We start from the raw sequence: 20754 nt of genomic DNA on the forward strand, positions 1-20754 counted from the left end.
GTGTCCAATACTGTAATGCATTGTACGCGGAAAATGAATGATATATTTTCTTAATTTTCTTCATTATATGATTATTAAATCACAACAGACATATATTTTTTCTCGTACTGCAATGGAACTGAAATCAATGATTGATACTTACGACGAGTATATCACTACATTAGAACATAAATACAAATACTCACCTTGTTTACAGACAGGAAATGATGTGTTCCAACGACCTTTTACGTCCACACATACAACATATGCCGATCCGTTTAGGTAAAATCCATCAAAAAATCCAAACACTGCCTTTGTACAATTTCCTCCAATATTGTCGCGCTTTGTAGTGTATATGGTACATTGAACGGCACCGTTCTGTGGAGGGTCTGGTACTGCACAACCTGATATCGAAACATAGTATGTACACGAGCAGTTGATCTTTTATTTGCCCTGTAATAGGGGTCATGGAGTCATGGCAATCTCCAAAGTCTCTTGCATCATTCATAAACAGTAATATTTCATGCAGAGTACATACACTTATCAATTGAAATAACATGTTTGACATAAATGTTTATGTATTTATTGTCGAAGTACATTTTGAATCATTGTAAATAAATTATTGTTTAGTTACCGACGTATATAATTATATTATATATCGCACATGTGTATTATATCTGAGATAGAATTTTTACATTCGAAAGCAAAAATTGTCAAAACAGACAGAATGTATTAAATAGTGCCTTTTGTTTGTTAGACATCAGTGTAAAAATTCACAGTGTACAATTATATGTCGAAAATGCGTGTAATCCGAAAACAAATATTATTTCAGACTCGCTGACAAAATGACTTAAAGTATAAAACGAATACAATGAGTTTATCAGCGAAGTCAATTTGAAAAATAAATGGATGGCATATATGAATAAGTAGCTGGTAACTAACAAAAAGTTATTATTTGACTAAGGTCATAAAGTGTTTTGTCTCGGTTCACTAAAGTTTAATATATTCAAACAAGAGCAGATTTAACTAATTATACTGATTCATGATTGTCTGACCATTTTAATTGATCTAAACTAGTTATTTTAGTTTCCAATAACATTAGCTTGATATCTGTGAATTTCTGTTCTTATTTGTTTACAGTTTCTACTTTTCGAAGACTAAGCAAGGCTGTAGTATTGATTTGTTATTTCTATTTGTAATGTGTTTAAGGCTACATTTTCAACAATCGAGAACTATGTTTTGCCAAAAGTTTTGCGCTTGTTTACATTCTCAGAATAAATACACCTGATTTTCTTATTCACTATTGAAAAATTTTCATAGTCCATCTGAATTATTTATTTGCTAGGTTTTTGCTGAATAAAAATCGTTTGGTGTAATATTTTGAATCGCAATTCGTTTGCTTTTTAATGACACTTTTGATTTGTATAGACAACTCTACCCTTTTGTCCACGGAAGGGATATATTTAACAGATTTTCCCATTTTTGTTTACATCTTACTATTTATAAACAGATGGTGGATGTCCCTTTATTTAAAATCGTTGTAGTCTGTATCTTTGCCTGTTTTTTCGGCGGAGTTCTTTTTTTTTAGACATTTTAATTTGTATGCTTGTCAGGATCAACTGCTTCAAGTATGTATTAGCTTGCCCAGCTTTTTTATCTAGTTAAAAGTTTGAATACATACAATATATGCTTTTGGTACACACTAGTAAATGCGTTTCGTAAACGTAACTGACTATTTCTCTACTTAAAGACAAAGGTATAATACCTTAATACTATGAATTAAGAGCCATTTTGACACCAAAATAATGATAATCATTTCAATTGATTAAGTAAGAAAATTGAAGCACCCAAATGAAACACAGCAATAACGTATGGTGGAATCATTTTATGTTTTAAACTTCTCCTTAATGATTCACATACTTTCGAGAACATTCGGAAAAGAATATTTCTGGATCTCGCAACTGACATTGTAAGATTTTTACATCCAAAGCCAGATTTTAGAACATTTGTGAAACTGATTTGTTCAAACATAACACTCAATGTTATGTTGTCAAATGTCCTAACTAACTAACAAATGTTTTAAAAAACAAGGACAGACCCTTTTGTAGAAATATGTTTATTTTCATTTTTACAATTAGCAATGAACTTATTAACATGAAAATCAAGTTCTAAAGCAATATGTTTTTAGTATTACTTTTTAACATCGGCAGTGGGAGATATCATCATTACTACTTTACTTAGTTGTTTTATTAATAATTAAGCTGCCTGTACAAACGCTTCTTTGATATATTTACAAACTTTCATAACTTCCTTCTTATCACATGATGGTGGAATTTAAATACAGATATATGAACATAGTAAAATCGTTTGCTGTAAGTTGTACGTAATTGACAGTTGACTTATTGACAACTACTATCCTCTATGTCCCTACTCACAACATAAAAAATAACGTTCGTTACGTGGTATATTATTAAGTGTATAAAGTCTGGTAGGTATTCTTAAAACTCAATGTTTAGAGAGTATAAACGTAAACTCTTTCGTACTAAATCTAAACGTGTTTCATAATCGATGGAGTTTTATAAAAATTCTATACATATCCAAATCAGAACAATTACTAATACATCCATACCATTCTTGTTTAAACGTAAATGTTATTATACATGAACATATACAGTATTTAGATAATATGCAAAACCAAAATCATTTAACATTTTTTGAACATTAAAAAAAACAAATTTTATATTCTTTATTACAGTCATCAAAAGCCCAATTCTAACGTATATAACGTTGATATATAAAGGATAGTTGCCTAGTTCTCCATATACTGCAGCGTGGCACGTGTTTTATTCTTACATGTAACAATCGTTTGCAAAAATTTAATGTATACGTTCTACTTCTTTGGACTAAGTAAAGCCCGATGTTTCATATGTACACTATAATGTTCAACCGACAAAGGCATCAAACATTGACACACTAGATAAGGCTTTAAGTCGTATTAGTTCCATTTCTATATAAAAAAGTGGCAAATACCCTAAATGGTCCATTGTAAAATGTCCAGCATAACTACTCACAGTCCTTAAATAGTTAAAATTATCGACTACTTTTGCCATTGTGCCCATTATAGGTCATTCTGATTTACGAAACACCATAGTTTTAGTCTTTGATGTATCCAATTAAAAAATATTTTTGCTTAAAACATATCAAGCGAGATCACGTTTAAAACATTTAAGCCCATTGTGTTAACATTTGCATGAACATAATTCTTTTCAACATAAACGTTGGTTCCTAAAATACATAATAAGCATACAGACTGTCCAAATAATCTATTACCTACCACATTTGATGCATTCCGAGGCAGTCTCAGAAACTGTAATATAAGGAGAATTGAAAAACAGGTGTTAAAATAGGTTTTACGAATAAAATGTAGCTGATTTTTTCTGAACTATAAAATGGACTAAAAATATTATTATTCAACTTACGTTAAATCGCAATAAAAAGGATTTGATAGTTTCTTTAGAAAAAAGCTGTATATGTGTAATGTTTGTGAAGCCAAATTATAGTCGCTTCTGTTGACCTAGAGACTTATTGTGGTGGTTGTTTTAGATTCTTTTCAAATGAAGTAATGCATTCAAACGAGACTGTCATTATATATTCTTGATATTTAAACACATTTAAACAAATGATAGCTGTTACAAATGTATTTGTTTCAAGATCTAGAAAACACACTTAAAAGCATATTTCTTGTATGTAGATCTAAACTAGTATGTCTTTACTACGGGTTTTACAAGTCGAACGTTTACCAAATGCTTGGTCATAAGTATCTCTATTTGGTAGTCTTATTGTATCAACGTGTTCAATTTTTGAAACTACAATCACCCACAATGCAGCAAAACACAACAGCAACATTACCTAAACTAATTCCTTTTTGAAGAAGCATCCCGTAGGTTGAAAATATAGACACAAAAACATGTAATGAAATAGTCTTCCATGACTGGAATCTCTTCGGGCGTATTTTCTACTCGTTTCTACTCTCACAATATTACATACATACACAGTTATCAGTGTGGACATACCACGTGGTTTGTGACGTCAGATTTTGTTATAACGTGAAGCGAAATACCTCTCGATTCGGAAATGATTATCGCTGTAAGTTTGTTATTTTCATATCATTTTTTTTTTATAAAACTTAGCGGAGGCTAAGCGGAAAATTGTACACTATACTCGGTTACTGAGCGATATGTTGAGCAAGTTTTAGTTTTTTTTTCAAAAATTATGGGCAAATGCTGGTAATGTACAAAATATTGTTTGTTATAACGAAAAGCAAATTATGTTTCTGGTCCAAAAATTGTTTATATATATATTCACCATTTTTGCCTTAAAACGGAAGTCTCGGAATGCTTATTCTATCCCCAGGATATATTCATACCTACAAATGAGGCACACACATACGTACGTCGAATACAAAAATGCAAAGGCACTGTTTAGAAGAAAACATAGAGAACGCGCGCAAGGTTATATTGAAAAACTAGAAGCAGAGATTGATCAAGCTGCTGAAATTGACAATAATGAGTTTTGGCGCTTAATTAACAAACGTCGCAAGTCAGCGACAAACCAAAAAGTGTTTGAAATGACATTTGGCGACCGTAGATGTAATAATTCTCAAGATATAAACAATGGTTGGAAAGAACATTTTTCTGATCTATACAAAACTGACATTGATCCGAGCTTTGATGATGAACACCTTTTAACATGTGAATAAAGGTTGAACATCATCAAATCTAATCTGCCAGTAGGAAATTATGTTGACTTCCATCTAACAGAAAAAGTAATTTTACAATGTTTGAAAACTTGCAAAAAAGGAGAAGCAAGTGGCTATGACAAAATTAACTAGAGCTGTCACAGGAGTGTCGAATACCCCCAAATGCCGCCTGGACACAGGAATGGCAAACAATTCCTTTGAAAAGAGGCCATAACTCCAAGGTTACTGCACACTGCATCTTCTTTTATCATGCATGTATTGTGTTATTTAAATCTGTTGAGTAATTTAGAAGTTGACTGCTGACAAGAAAAACTAGCCTTTCACGAGTTATCGTCCGGAAACCGTTTTTCTATTTTTAGTAACAGTGACCTTGACAGTGGCCCCACGAGCCCCAATATCGAACTTGACCTGTATCTTCTGATGTTACACCTGTGTACCAAAAATTGTTCAAATCTGTCTAGCCTTTCATGAGTTATCGTCCGGAAACCGTTTTTCTATTTTTAGTAACAGTGACCTTGACCTTGGCCCCACCAGCCCCAATATCGAACTTGACCTGTATCTTCTGATGTTACACATGTGCACCAAAAATTGTTCAAATCTGTCAAGCCTTTCATGATTTATCGCCCGGAAGCCGTTTTTCTATTTTTAATAACAGTGACCTTGACTTTGGCCCAACCAGCCCCAATATCGAACTTGACCTGTATCTTCTGATGTTACACCTGTGTACCAAAAATTGTTCAAATCTGTCAAGCCTTTCATGAGTTATCGTCCGGAAACCGTTTTTCTATTTTCAGTTACAGTGACCTTGACCTTGGCCCCACCAGCCCCAATATCGAACTTGACCTATATCTTCTGATGTTACACCTGTGTACCAAACTGTATCTTCTGATGTTACACCTGTGTACCAAAAATTGTTCAAATCTGTCTAGCCTTTCATGAGTTATCGTCCGGAAACCGTTTTTCTATTTTTAGTAACAGTGACCTTGACCTTGGCCCCACCAGCCCCAATATCGAACTTGACCTGTATCTTCTGATGTTACACCTGTGTACCAAAAATTGTTTAAATCTGTCTAGCCTTTCATGATTTATCGTCCGGAAACCGTTTTTCTATTTTTAGTAATAGTGACCTTGACCTTGGCCCCACCAGCCCCAATATCGAACTTGACCTGTATCTTCTGATGTTACTCCTGTGTACCAAAAATTGTTCAAATCTGTCTAGCCTTTCATGAGTTATCGTCCGGAAACCGTTTTTCTATTTTTAGTAACAGTGACCTTGACCTTGGCCCCACCAGCCCCAATATCGAACTTGACCTGTATCTTCTGATGTTACACCTGTGTACCAAAGATTGTCAAATCTGTCAAGCCTTTCATGAGTTATCGTCCGGAAACCGTTTTTCTATTTTTAGTAACAGTGACCTTGACCTTGGCCCCACCAGCCCCAATATCGAACTTGACCTGTATCTTCTGATGTTACACCTGTGTACCAAAAATTGTTCAAATCTGTCTAGCCTTTCATGATTTATCGTCCGGAAACCGTTTTTCTATTTTTAGTAACAGTGACCTTGATCTTGGCCCCACCAGCCCCAATATCGAACTTGACCTGTATCTTCTGATATTATACCTGTGTACCAAAAATTGTTCAAATCTGTCTAGCCTTTCATGAGTTATCGTCCGGAAACCGTTTTTCTATTTTTAGTAACAGTGACCTTGACCTTGGCCCCACCAGCCCCAATATCGAACTTGACCTGTATCTTCTGATGTTACTCCTGTGTACCAAAAATTGTTCAAATCTGTCTAGCCTTTCATGAGTTATCGTCCGGAAACCGTTTTTCTATTTTTAGTAACAGTGACCTTGACCTTGGCCCCACCAGCCCCAATATCGAACTTGACCTGTATCTTCTGATGTTTTTTTCAAATCTGTCTAGCCTTTCATGAGTTATCGTCCGGAAACCATGAAAACCGACCGACCGACCGACCGACCGACCGACCGACCGACCGACCGACAGACCGACCGACAGACCGACCGACCGACAGACAGACAAGCTCACTCCTATATACCCCCTCAAACTTCGTTTTTGGGAGTATAATTATGAACACTTAATATACGGCGGACAAAAAACAATTCTGTTATTATTACGATTGTTTTACAATATTACAAAATTTGCTCATTTCCCTATTGGCATGAAAAGAGGCATTATCACGACTTTATACAAAGGCGGGAACAAAAAGAAAAGCGATCCGAATAGCTATCGTGCTATATCATTGTGCTCTACAGTACTGAAACTTTATGAAAAGGTAATTCTATTTGACATGAAAGGTGAAGACTGGCTTACGTGCAATAACCTCCAAGGTGGCTTTCAAAAACATTTTAGTTGTATTATGACGTCATTTCTTGTTCGTGAAAGCATATATTTCACAAGGGAAAACAGTAGTAAGCTGTATACATGCTCACTTGATGTTCGTCAGGCCTTTGATAATGTTAATTTTACAATTCTGCTTACAAAGTTATACGATGCCGGTGTTAACCCATATTTGTTAAAAGTTTGCATTTATATGTTCGAAAACGTTTATAGTTGCGTACGAACACAAGGATGGGTATCCAAATGGTTCCCTTTACAACAAGGAACGAGACAGGGCCAGTGCTGGAGTCCATTTTTGTATCTCCTCTACATTAATAATATTATGCACACAATTGAGAAATCAAGGCACTCGTTGACTATATTTGACGCCAGTGTAGGTTGTCCAACGCACGCCGACGACATGGTACTACTCTCGCTTAGCAAAAATGGTCTGAGCGAACTAATGAACATTTGTTATTCTAATTCAATCAAAGGACGATATCAGTATAATGCTAGTAAAACAAAAGTAGTTGTATTTAACGAATCAAAGTCGATGTTCACACGTTGTGAACGATCGTGGTGTTTAGGAAGAGACTGTGTAGAAGAAACAGTCAGTTACGTGCATCTCGGGGTACTATACGACAAATATATGAACTTAAATAAGAGTATAGAAGATGCATGCAGTAAATTAAGAAAAACGTATTTCGGTCTTACAGATTGTGGGGCATCAGATGACCAAAGTCTCACCCCCTAAGCATGAAACATTTGTACGAAACGATAGTACTTCCAAAGGCTTTATACAGTTGCGAGGTTTGGTACAATATTTCAGTAACACAATTAAACTCCCTTAATCGTGTCCATAAACAATGTATTAAGTCGATTCAAGGATTTTCACGCGCATGGAGATCAGACGTAGCACTAGGCTCTACCGGTATTTTATCTATTAACTACATAATAGACAAAAGAAATCTTTTGTTCTTCTGACAACTTTGCAAACTGGACCCCGCGAAAACCGTTAAACGAATATTCATATACAGACTTCTTGAATTCCTCGAGAATCCAAGTCATATAACAGGATTTTTTCCCGACATATACAAAATATTATGCAAATACAATTTTTTGGTTTATGCCAACCAGTCTAGAAAATGGCACGTTTCCAGAAATGTGTACGTTGAAAAACCTAGTTAAGAAATCTATCTACGAAGTTGCTAACGCAGAATTCAATCAAGGCTATTGAGTGAAGACAGTTTGCGTGGTTTTCTGTCTATAATTAATGAAATATCACCATGTATTATATGGAGGTTCAGTCAAATATATCGCGAGCAACTAAAATATTGCAGGACGGTGGCTCTAGCTCTAAGTAAAATTTTCAGTAGACCCTACGTTTCTAAGTGCACACTATGTTCTGATCAAACGTATTTCATTTCAGAACATGTTTTGTTATTTTGTCGTTCGAACGATACTACTAGGCATAAATAGCATTCATTTTATATCATTGCCATAACTCTATCAAAAATGCAGGACGATGTGTAATGTAGGGACATGTCATTTATTTCCCATTCTTTGTATTGTTGTGTACCCTGAAATTGATGCCATGCATATCATTTTCCTATTCTTTTCTATGTTATGATTATATATCAACTGTATATTCATGTATAGTATGTTATAAATATGTAATGCTCTCCATTGTTGGAGGAATAAAAGAATCTATCTATCTATCTACATAGAAATATTCAATGTTTTTTATGTTATGACGAAAAGCAAAAACTATTTGGTTATAACGAAAAGCAGTTTTTGGAGGAACAATTGCCGACCTCATTTTGTTTGATTAAATCATTGACCCTCTTTATTGTGCCGATAAACATGGTTATGCTTCAGTTGTTCGACATCTAGGTTTATACCTGAAGTATCGACTTTAACATAATGTGTATCAATATGAATTTAATCAAATTTGATAATGAAAACAATGACGATTTGGCAACGTTTACTTCAATGAACGTTTGTTTAAGTTACATTAAATTGTTTTAAGGTTTTTAATTGAAACACAATAATTGTGAATTGGCGAACTTCAAACCTACCGACGACGCATAAACTCTATTTTTGTCAAAACATACCAGACATGATTATGAAGAACATGCAACGTGTTGTTGGAATCATGAAGTTTCCTGATAGATAGATTGAGTGACATACTAAGCAGCATCATGGTGACATTTAGTTGTCATATATATGTATTTTAATTGCTGTAAAACATAACCGATGCTCATACCTACTGTCTATGTAAACTGATATTGCAAAATGGGTTTTAATTGGACTCATGGCAAGGAGGGAGGTCGGCAATTGTTCTTCAAAAAACTGCTTTTCGTTATAGCCAAATAGTTTTTGCTTTTTGTCATAACAAAAAAACCACATTTAATATATATATGTAGTGTGTGCCTCATTTGTAGGTATGAATATAGGACCAGAAACGTAATTTGCTTTTCGTTATAACAAACAATATTTTGTACATTATCAGCATTTTCCCACGATTTTCGAAAAAAATGCTCAACATATCGCTCAGTAACCGAATATAGTGTAAATTTTTCCGCTAAGCCTCCGCTAGGTTTTATAAAGATTGATATTAAAATAACAAACTTACAGCGATAATCATTTCCGAATCGAGCAGTATTTTGCTTCACGTTATAACAAAATCTGACGTCACAAACCACGTGGTATGTCCACACTTGTTATTACAAGCACATATCCTCAGAAATATGCATAATTAAACGATACGAGTCGATCTACAAAATAAAAACTACACAACGAAAAAATGACCTCTTTGTAAACAATTTATGTCTCACCTTAAGTTCTAGTGATCTAATAGAGCGAATGTTGTAGTTTCCCCTAGAAGTGTGTATTGTATGAGCTCAGCGGTATATTTTGGATCGTCCTTGTAGGCTTTGTTTTATGGAAAGTTGGTTTTTGATGCGCCTTCAGTGTAAATATTGGCTCACTGTTTGTTATGTTTTGTGTTCATAAATTGCAGTAACTATCGTTTTTCTGATGCAAACGTTTGCAGACATGTCATACCTCTGTCACTAACTCTTGTGTTTGTATTTGTTTAGTTTTCAGCTTCCTGTAGTTGTATCCTCTACTCGAAGAAGCATGCAGTCACAGCTAGAATCACGACCAGCAAGCTTGCAATCGGAGCCGCTGTCACCACTGCAGATGCTTTTGTAGATTTCTCTGAAATATTTGACCTGTTCAATTGCTTAATCAGTAAATAAAAAAAACCTATCATTTACATGTACTCATATTTAAAACATCTTTATTAGAAAAAAAATACTCAACAGATATTTTTAAAATTATCAATAATAAGTAACAATAATGGTTGCAATAGGGAACGTTCAACCGATTATTTTCTTCCTTTCCGTTGATAGTTGGCAAATAATCAAAATCAGGGATAGTCTTGGTGTCTAACTAAATGAACATGAAAACTCACTCGTAAAACTAGCCACGCTTTTAAACCGGTTCAAACCGGTTTCCAAAACAGATTTCATGGGGAGCCTAAGTACGCGAACTTGGCTAAAACGCGCCACTTTGGTGCGCACTTAAGGGCCCTTGTAATCGACTGAACCGGTTTACACCGGTTTTGTTTTCGATAGTTGATGGCCCTCGAGTGCACCAAAGCAGAGCTTTTAATCGATTCAAATCGATTACAAAAATCGATTACACGGGGTACCAAAATTACGCGTTTGAGCCCAAAGTAGAGCTTTTTGGTACGCACTTGTACGCCCCCGAGCTCAAACCGGTTTGGGTTTCTTCGAGTGTGGATGACCCTCGAGTGAACCACGCTTTCAAACAGGTTCAAACCGGTTTTAAAAACCTATTATATGGGGAGCCTAAGTACGCGATCTTGGCCAAACCGCGCCACTTTGGTGCGCAGGTAAGGGCCCTTGTAATCGACTGAACCGGTAAATATCGAATATGACATGGGGACAGTAAACAAATAGGTGTTTGACAAAATTATTGAGAAAAATGAGGTTTTATTTTTAAAAAGAAATCCATTTATCTCAATTGTAAGCGTGTTAATATTTGACGAACATTACATCTTCATTATTTTATTACATCTGACGACTGTTTGTCAAACAGACCGAACCATTCATAATTTGAGTCGGACCAAGTCCTTATTTACCGTCAAGACCATCGGCCGACGGTATTCAAAATTCTTAATACAATTTTGGTATTTTTGGAAATTTCAAAACACTCTTTTTTTACATTTTTTTTTATATTTAGAATAGTCCTACATTTTAAATTGCAGATAGGCATAAATTTAGAGCCAGACTTAATTATTTACAATTTCAACTTTCGCGGTTGTTTTAACGTCAGCCTTCTGTCACTCAACTGATGCACAATCCCTGCGTCAGATTTTGGTTGTTTTAACGTCAGCCTACTTTCACTTATCTGATGCACAATCCCTGCGACTTAGTTTACGTTGACAATGATTCAGCCAATAAGGTTGTATTCTAAGTCAGACTTCATGACCTGAAGAAATAATCTTAATGATTGAGAATGGGCTCATTCGCTACGCTCACTCCGCCCATTCTTAATAATGTCTTGTCATTAAGAATGTATTTTATATTATCTATTACTTGTATACCTTACTTTCGGTTAAATATATCCGTCACATATTTTTCTGTCCTAAATACACATATGTAATATTAATATAAAATTGCTCTATTTCTATTGGTCAAAATATATATAACGCCTCTAACATAAATGACGCAAAGCCATTGGTCCAGGACTGGTCACGCGGTGACCCAATATTTTTCAGGGATTACATAGAAAGGAAAACATATAGTTTCCTTGCCCCATATATCCCATATCGGGTCACCTATTAACCCCATATCGGGTCACCTATTAACCCCGTAATTTATTATATCACTTCACATGTTTGTAAACAAATTCGTTGGCAAGAATACTTGCTTAACTAGCAATATTTCTAGCAAGTCATGATAATTTGTCATTGTGTATTTATTATGATGAAGATTTATATGAAAACAGTGAAAATTAAATTTCTTACCAATTCTGAAGAGGAAATAGAGGATATTTGTTTATTTCAGTGTAAGATCGTATTTTATTTCATAGTTTTTTCTATGATCACGAGTGAAATAAAATACGATCTTACACTGAAATAAACAAATTTTCTGTTTCTTTTATGCTTATTTTAGGAGTTTTATTAGTTTTTTTAATATATTTCTTAATTACCCCCTTTTTTGAAAAGGGTGTTATTTACGCCATTACCCGTGGGGCGCCCCTCACGCAAAATAATAGCTGTCAACTTTTCTATTTCCGGTTTGTTGAGAAAAAGTTCTCTGCTATTCATTCTAATAAATTATTATTCGCACGTTTTTAGTGCAAAGCTTTTATGGACAGTAATCAAAAAAGTTTTATAAGTGCGCATATGTTCCAAAAAGTAGATAGATATATATAGATACATATATGTGTTAGCAAAACAAATGCGAATAATCATTGGATTTTAAACATTTTTCTTAGTTTTAGAGTGTATTTCATGATACAAGGATATTCAGTCATCTTACTGTCAGAGACCAGTCTGTTTTGCTTGAAGACAGGTCGTTTTCAAGGTAATGATGAGGACCACGCTAGTTTGTTGACATATTTTGAGGCGTGGGTCGGGTAAAAAATATCAGTAAATCTGTAAATCGTTGTGTGAATTTCCGGGAAGTTCGTATTACGTATTACAACGACAAACAGTTCAAAATACTTTTGAACGATGATAAATCATTATATTAATGTTCGAACAGTTGTTTTCGTCTGTAATTTGTTTGGTATGAAAGCAAACGTTCGAACATTCGGCTTCAAGATCAAGAAAACGTTTAAAAAACTGGAATACCGTTTCTCTAATAAACGGTAAGTTGTTAATTTCCAAATAGATCTTTATTTAAACTTATGTAACCTTTCTTTAAATTTCAAATATTTATTTTGCAAACATTTTCTGTTTCAAAAGTGAAGTGTTCTGTTCTGATCAACGGGAAGTAACTTCAATGGATTTTAAAAGTTGTTCTGAAAATTGATATTTTCTCTCATTATTTTGCAGTGAAAATTTTCACTGTTGTTATTTCACTGATAAAACTTCATATTTCATAAAAAAGCATGAAAGAAATGAGTAATAATAAATCATTAAAATAGTATAAAGTGAATTATTCATTACGGAGAAAATAGTAAAAACAGGGAAACCCTATGAGTTTTTAAGTTTTTTCTTAAAACAAATTAATGCACACTTTGTTATTAAACCTAAATTTGAAGTTAAAAATAGACAGTCTTTCCATTGTGAAAAATTCTAGTTGTTCTTCAACAATAAATTCGTTTATTCAATTTAACTTTGGATATTCTTATCGTCTGTTTCTGCATTCTTGTCGGAGCTTACTAAGGGATCACTTGACATGGAATGCGTAGCCTTATCGCTATATTTTATTGACGACAGACTACGCACAGCAGACATATAATGGTCACAATAGCTCATCTTGAGCATTTTGATAGTAACTGCATGACACAGGAAAGCGCATGCAACTTTACGAGATCAATAACATAGAACATACTATTGAGATTTTAATGTATTTCAAAGTATGGAACCATCCATAGTCAATTTATTTATAATGAAATACAAGTAGGCAACCACATACAAAGTAAAAATATGTGCATATTCTAGTTCTATGTATTTAATGTATTTACGAACTTAGGGAAAATAGATACAAGGAAAAAAGTAACAATTACAGTCAGCATAAATACAACTGAGAATATGTTTTATGTACCAGGTAATGTCAAAATAAGTTACAGGATAGAGAACACGTCAGGGCATTATCATGTAGGAAATGTCAAGATGAAACGTTCTCAAATGTTCATATTTTTTATATAATGACAATGCATTTGAAATGAAACCCGTGTGTTAAAAATCAAGTGTCATTAAGACAAAGGGTCATTTCAAGTGGAAGAGGTGATGATAGTCATCCTTTCAGGGCTTCCTTTTAAGATTTGAAACTAGAAGTATGAAATTCCTCAACATTAATATCTGAAGTGTTCCTCTGAAATATGTAAGTTTATACCTCAGGAACTCTAAGAATTTCCCACTATTGTCCAGCTAGATATTTTAAATGTCAAATTATTTGTAACTATTACTTGCAAACTTCACAAAAGTGTAATTAAAGAATTCATTTGACTTCAAGACTTATTGAGAATGTGGCCATAAAATAACATTGACACAAGGTTTTGATATTATTTTTTAATATTAGTTTTAATATCCAATGATTATCTGCAATTGTTTTGCCAACACATTCGACCTTTCAAATTTTCATTCAATAAATGGCAGCGTAGTAATTTGGTTCTATTGTTTGCAACCGAAAGAAAAAAACACTTCTTGACAAAAAAAGGTAAGCCCTAGAATTAAAACATTTGGTGTGAAACATTGTTTAGTGGTGCTCTACCAAGATTATTCATATAGAGCCCCTGAGGTCAAAATATACATGTTATCAGTTGAAGACCTAGACCTTTTGACAAACTTTTTTTAAAAGCTACATCAATGGAATTTGGATAATGTGTACAGTTTTGAAAACAAATATATATGTCGTCCTCAGATGACCTTGACTGTGACCTTTTGGCCTACTGCATTTTTAAGTTATTGCAATTTAGACCAGATGTACAGTTTTGAAAACAATCATCAATGTTGTGCTTTGATGACCTAGATTGTGACCTTTGAACATACATTATTTTTTAAGCTTCAGCAATGATATTTAGACCATGTGCACATTTTTAAAACAAAAATCAATGTTGTGCTTGGATAAACTTGATTGTGTCCTATTGACCTACTTTCTTAATTTAAGCTACTGCAATGAAAGTTGTAACAATCATTTGTACGGTGTTCAAAACACGTGGATAACCTTGATTGTGACCTTTTGACCTACTTTCCTGTTCTTAAGTTACTGCAACAAAAGTTAGACCATGTGTACAGTTTTGAAAACAATCAATGCTGTCCTCGGATATCCTTTACTGTGATATTATAACCTTCTTTCATATTTCGAAGTTTGGACATAATGTACAGTTTTGAAAATAAATATAAATGTTGTGCTTGGATTACCGTGATTATGACCGTTTGAAGCTACTGCAATGTAAGTTTGACCATGTTTGGAAAACAATTATCAATGTTGTCTTCGGATGACCTTGATTAAGGCCTTCTTTCTTATTTTTGAAGCTACAACAATGAAATTTGGACCATGTGTACAGTTTTGAAAACAACTATAAATGTTGTGCTTGGATGACCTTGATTGATTCCTTTTGGCGTATTTGCTATGTTACCGGAATTTAATTTGGGCCATGATACAAATATCTAAATTGACATTGCTAGGTGACCTTTTTTATCTACTTTCTTATTTTCAAAGCTACAGCAATGAAATGTGTATGCTTTGACAATAAATATCAATCTTAGATATTTGGTTTGAAGCATTGTCTAATTGTCCTCAACTAAGAGTGTTCAAATCATGCCCCTAAGCTCAAGATTGGGCTCCGATGACTACCTGTGTTAATAAGATAAAGAACCTAGTTCTATACTTGCAGCAGACCGAAAGATGGCACCGTCCATCAGCACTTTCAGTGCTTTGATTAAGCTTAGCGCTTATTTACCGCAATGTCCCATTATGATAGATAAATTTATACAAGTTCAAACCCGCTACTAGAGGAATCCATAACGGTAACAATCTAAATCAACATGGGCAGAATTAAGAAAATGGAAACTTTATTGTGCGCGTAAACAGTGACAAAACTTTTAGCCACTTACGCAGAGCTTTAATTAAAGATATTAACATCCTGACAAAAAAACGCAATCCCTTAGTAACAATTTAAATGTGTACAGGTACGAGATCAAAAAGTTAAACAATATTGTGTATGACGTCATTTCCATCGAGCCATAACATCACACCACTTTTAAGAGGGAATAAGCGATGAGAAATTAAAAACTTAAAACTTTTAAACACTAATGGAAGATGTCATCCAGATCTTAATGTCGTAAAACCGCATTAGTATCAAGCAATTATTGTTTGAGCTGTACTTCGTGGTTTTAAGTTTTATTGCTATTGCACGAAAGTGCGTTTCACGGTGTTTCATTTCGAGGCCCATTAGCTACAGTTTTTCGTAATGGAATATTAAACATGTTTGAAAGGTTTACAATACATGAATAGAAAAGAAAATATGAAACATATTATTATTATACATATAAGGGTAACAAGAGTCATAGAAAAACATGAAAATAAACCAGTGTGCAGTAAGCGTCGAACCTTGCATCCCCTGTTTAAGTAGGCATAGCAGTGATATATCAAAATATTTCCTGTAAATAAAGTACAATTTTAACAAACAAACAATTAGAATGACGATGCAAAAAGAGCAGGAAGAAATGAATGACAATGAGATGAAGCTGTAAATGTGGATAGGCGCTTGTGTTTTAGAGACTCGTCAAGAATACTGCCGTATATGATCATCTTGAGTTCTAGCTAAGTCATAAGAAATCTAAGAAATTCGCATGAAATCGTGCTACGTTGGAATCAGGCGAGTTCATTGTTCGTACTGATAATGACAAAGAAACACTCATTTTACAACATAATAACATTGCATAGTTATCAATCAAAGATAGATTTAAAAAAAATGCATTTTCACATGATCCAATAGACTTTATTATTCTGATATCGATACAAGTACTACACAAGCCTATTCAAACTTTACACCTACCCCTGTACGACTTTATTAACGATATGCCGAAATGACTCAATATTTTGAAATAACCTGGGAAATTGGCGTTGAAATCGTGACTATAGAGTTTTAAATAGTATAAAGCTCTACAATTGGCTGTTACCATGGTCATACTGTCATTTATGGTTACTGCAGAGAGGGGGCTGGGGTTGATGGGGTTAGTAGAGCGAACATGTGACTAAGTTGTATCAACTTTGCACACATATCAATAGAACCCCGGTGCGTAGTACACGCAGTACGCTCGGGAAAATACTTCCTTTTTTTATTACCTCTAACTGATCAAACATTACAGTTGTCTTATAATTATTTTGATTCCTGTGGCTAACGGTGGTGATCCTTTTGTTGTAACATTGACTAGAATCATCCTTTATCGATCTTCACTTGAATTAATAATAATAAATAATATACCACATTTATATAGCGCTCTTTCCAAAAATGCTCAAAAGCGCTTAACAATATATGGTTAAACAGTACAAATTAATCAGAAAGGAAAAATATATATGCAAGTTAAAAGCAATGTGAAAAGTTCAAAGCAATGCTTAAAAATAGGCATGGAATTAAAAATATAAAGCAGTTTTCTAAGACATATTCTGAAAGCATTGATAAAACAATCGAATGACTAATACTTAAATGGAATATAATATGAAATAAAACCATTCTAATAAGATATTGGAATATGGGATATTTTCCATCTTGACTGTTCCAAATTACATAATCACAGTTAATAAAATACGCGATTCAGTTTCCAGTTCCCATAAACCTGAACGAAGAAGTGAGTCTTTTGTTGTCGTTTGAAGCTTTCAAGAGAAGTACAGTCTCTAACATGTGCTGGTAAAGTGTTCAATAGTTTAGGAGCAGCTGCAGAAAAGCTCCTATCCCCAAATTTAAGTTTTGTTTTTGGTGGCACAAGAGATAGCGATTGGTTGGCTGAACTTAGATTTCTAGTCGGTTTGTAAACGTTGATCATATCATTAATGTATTGTGGAGCTTTGCCATAAAGTGATTTAAATACATGAATTAGTATTTTGAAATTGATTCTGTAATCCACTGGGAGCCAGTGAAGATCTTTAAGCACTGACGTGATGTGACTAAACTTCGACGTTCTGGTAATTATCCTAGCAGCAGTATTTTGTACAAGTTGTAGCCTGTTCAATGATTGTTGTTGGACTCCATACAAGAGAGAATTGCAATAATCCAATCTAGATGTTACTAAGGCATTTACGAGTGTTTTCGTAGCATCCTCGTTGATGTACTGTCGAATGCGTCCTATCTGTCTCATACAATTAAATACATTAAATTGTTGTGTAAACATGGACAGCGCGCTGTCTCCTTAAAATCGTCCAAGTTTTACTTTCTATGTCAATATAGGAGGGGGAAAATGTTAAAAAAAATCTTGGGTGTGATGCCCAAATTCCCGTGCAGACGCTTTAAACGAAATAAATTTCGGTTCTGAGGGAGGAACGCAAGTGCCCAAACCCTAGGACCTTTTAGAATGTGTTTCGAATATAGACACTCTGCTGGGCATTTTCTGTTTTAGAACCATTTCCTTCGGACTCCACACACTTTGACCAGCCCAATTGCGTTCATATTCCAAAAATTGCATCAAGCCCGCAATTCATTCCTTAAATGATAGCATTCTTTGCTGCCATAATGTCATGTTTTTGTGTAATCAGACTATTTTAATAAAAGTTAGTCTATACGGGCTTTGTGTGTATTAGAAAATCATACTATTCAAGAAATAAATACATTTTAGGATGAAAATTATAAAGCGACAATCGAACAAAGGACTCAAATTTTTATAAAAAAAACTTGACTAAATCTAGAACAGTGATTCTAAACAATAGTGAACAAAAAAACGAAACAATTTTATAAATTTTAACCAAAGTTGATTAGGGCTTTCCTACACATTGGTACCACAATACATTTTCATTAAATCAGTAATATTTACACTCCTTTTATATTTTTTGGATTACAAAACCGGCGACCGTAATTTTCGTTGACATGGAAAAAAATCTCATTTTCGCCGTTGAAGAAATTGAGTACGAATAAGATTCTTGATACGACGTTATTCATTGTTCGGTGGAAAGTAATTGACACCAATAATAAGGCTTTTAGTATACATAATGCTTTGCGACAAGGAGACTTCCGGTTTATTTCCTATTTATCGTAACTAGTAAAAAGCACTGCATTGCAGGCAAAATTTTCCAAATCGCCCACGGCACACGACGAAGACAACGAAAAAGTGTATCAAAGGTATATTAAATCGTTACATAAGGCAAAATTCATCTACTCGATGACTAACCCGATAAATGATAATATTTACACTACATTCGCAAAATTCACAACATTTGGACAATTAACATCATTCGCACCATTCATGTATGTACGGATAATTAAGTACTTGTTGAAATAGCAAATAACAAAAACATTTTTAAGAGCTGTAATTTTACTAGCTGGAGCTGATAGTAATAAAGGGTATGATAACTGCGTGACTATAGTTAAACAAAGCGCTGAAAGCGTTGATGAATGGTGGCCCCGAGAGTAAGTCAATATGTGCTTTTTCTTTAATGTTGACAGAACTTTCAGGAACGAATTGATAGGAACATACTTGCAAAATTCAGAGGTGGGATGCATATGTTTCACAACAAACAGACGTAAGAGTTGACGGGCTATAATTTTATTAGGCAAGCTATATACATATTGAACGTACATACAGTGTAAGATAAAAGTAATGTATGTGGAATAAACATTTAAAGTGACACTCTTACTCAAAATCATTACATACACATTTATAACAAACATAATTTTTGAGTGATAAACCTTTAACCTATTACTAAATAATGCATTTATGGAAAACATTTATTACTGATAAAAAGATCGTAACCGTGTATTTAAAAGCAGAAAGGGCAAAAATATTAAATGATTGGTGAATGCTAAAAGATTTACTGTGATCTACTATAGTCTCATAACGTAGTACTGTGTTTATGCACATTTCTTTCAAATTAAACTCGATATCCTTCATAAGAACCATTGTTTTAGACAAGTATTCATCCTTTTTGGAATTTTCAAACAATATAATTGATTGTTGTAAATCTAACTTGGGAGTAAGAGTGCATCTTTAAGGATTTGGAAGTTATTTCGAAGTAGTTAAAAGGAAAATGTAGATACACGAGTTGATATGAAATGTATGTCATTGCATATTTTAATGCAGTAAGTATGCATAATATGGTCATCTTTTTGAAACACATTAAGGCATTTATTCTACAAGATGTTAATATTGTTTTCAAGGAAAAAGTTTCACAATGGAAGTGAAGTATCAAAATCAATGAGAAGTAGTTATAAATTCAGTAAATGTCTCTGTAAATATATATGTGAGCAAACTATGCATATTTTGATTAAGGTTGGCAATAAACCTATGTGTAAATGCACATGTAATATGTATTATCATTATCAACAAATATACTGAAAAGACATGTATACAAATGTATGCATGAAACATTTAGTTTCAATGTGTTATCAGTGATTATGCACCATTTTCAAGTACAAGTATAAAGCAGCAACTGGTAAAAAATATGCACACATAAGTTATTTAGCACTGCTGGCATGATGAGTTCTAAAATAGCAATTAGATTAACAAAAAAACATGTGTAAGCATTATCAGTCAGTCTATAATATATATTGAAAGTGCACACATGATATAAGCAATAACTGCCAGCACAATTGTTAAAATGAGGAAAACAAGAACATAAATATATATATACATAAGTTAATTACAAAACTGTGTCTTATCGAAGGACATGAGTCATGAGTTCACATATTCCTCATGCAAAAGATAAAACATTTTAAATTAAAAACCAGTTTGTAAACCGCAATATCATCTCTTCTCCA

The sequence above is a fragment of the Mya arenaria genome, chromosome 6 (assembly GCF_026914265.1).
Source record: "Mya arenaria isolate MELC-2E11 chromosome 6, ASM2691426v1".
Taxonomy (NCBI): domain Eukaryota; kingdom Metazoa; phylum Mollusca; class Bivalvia; order Myida; family Myidae; genus Mya; species Mya arenaria.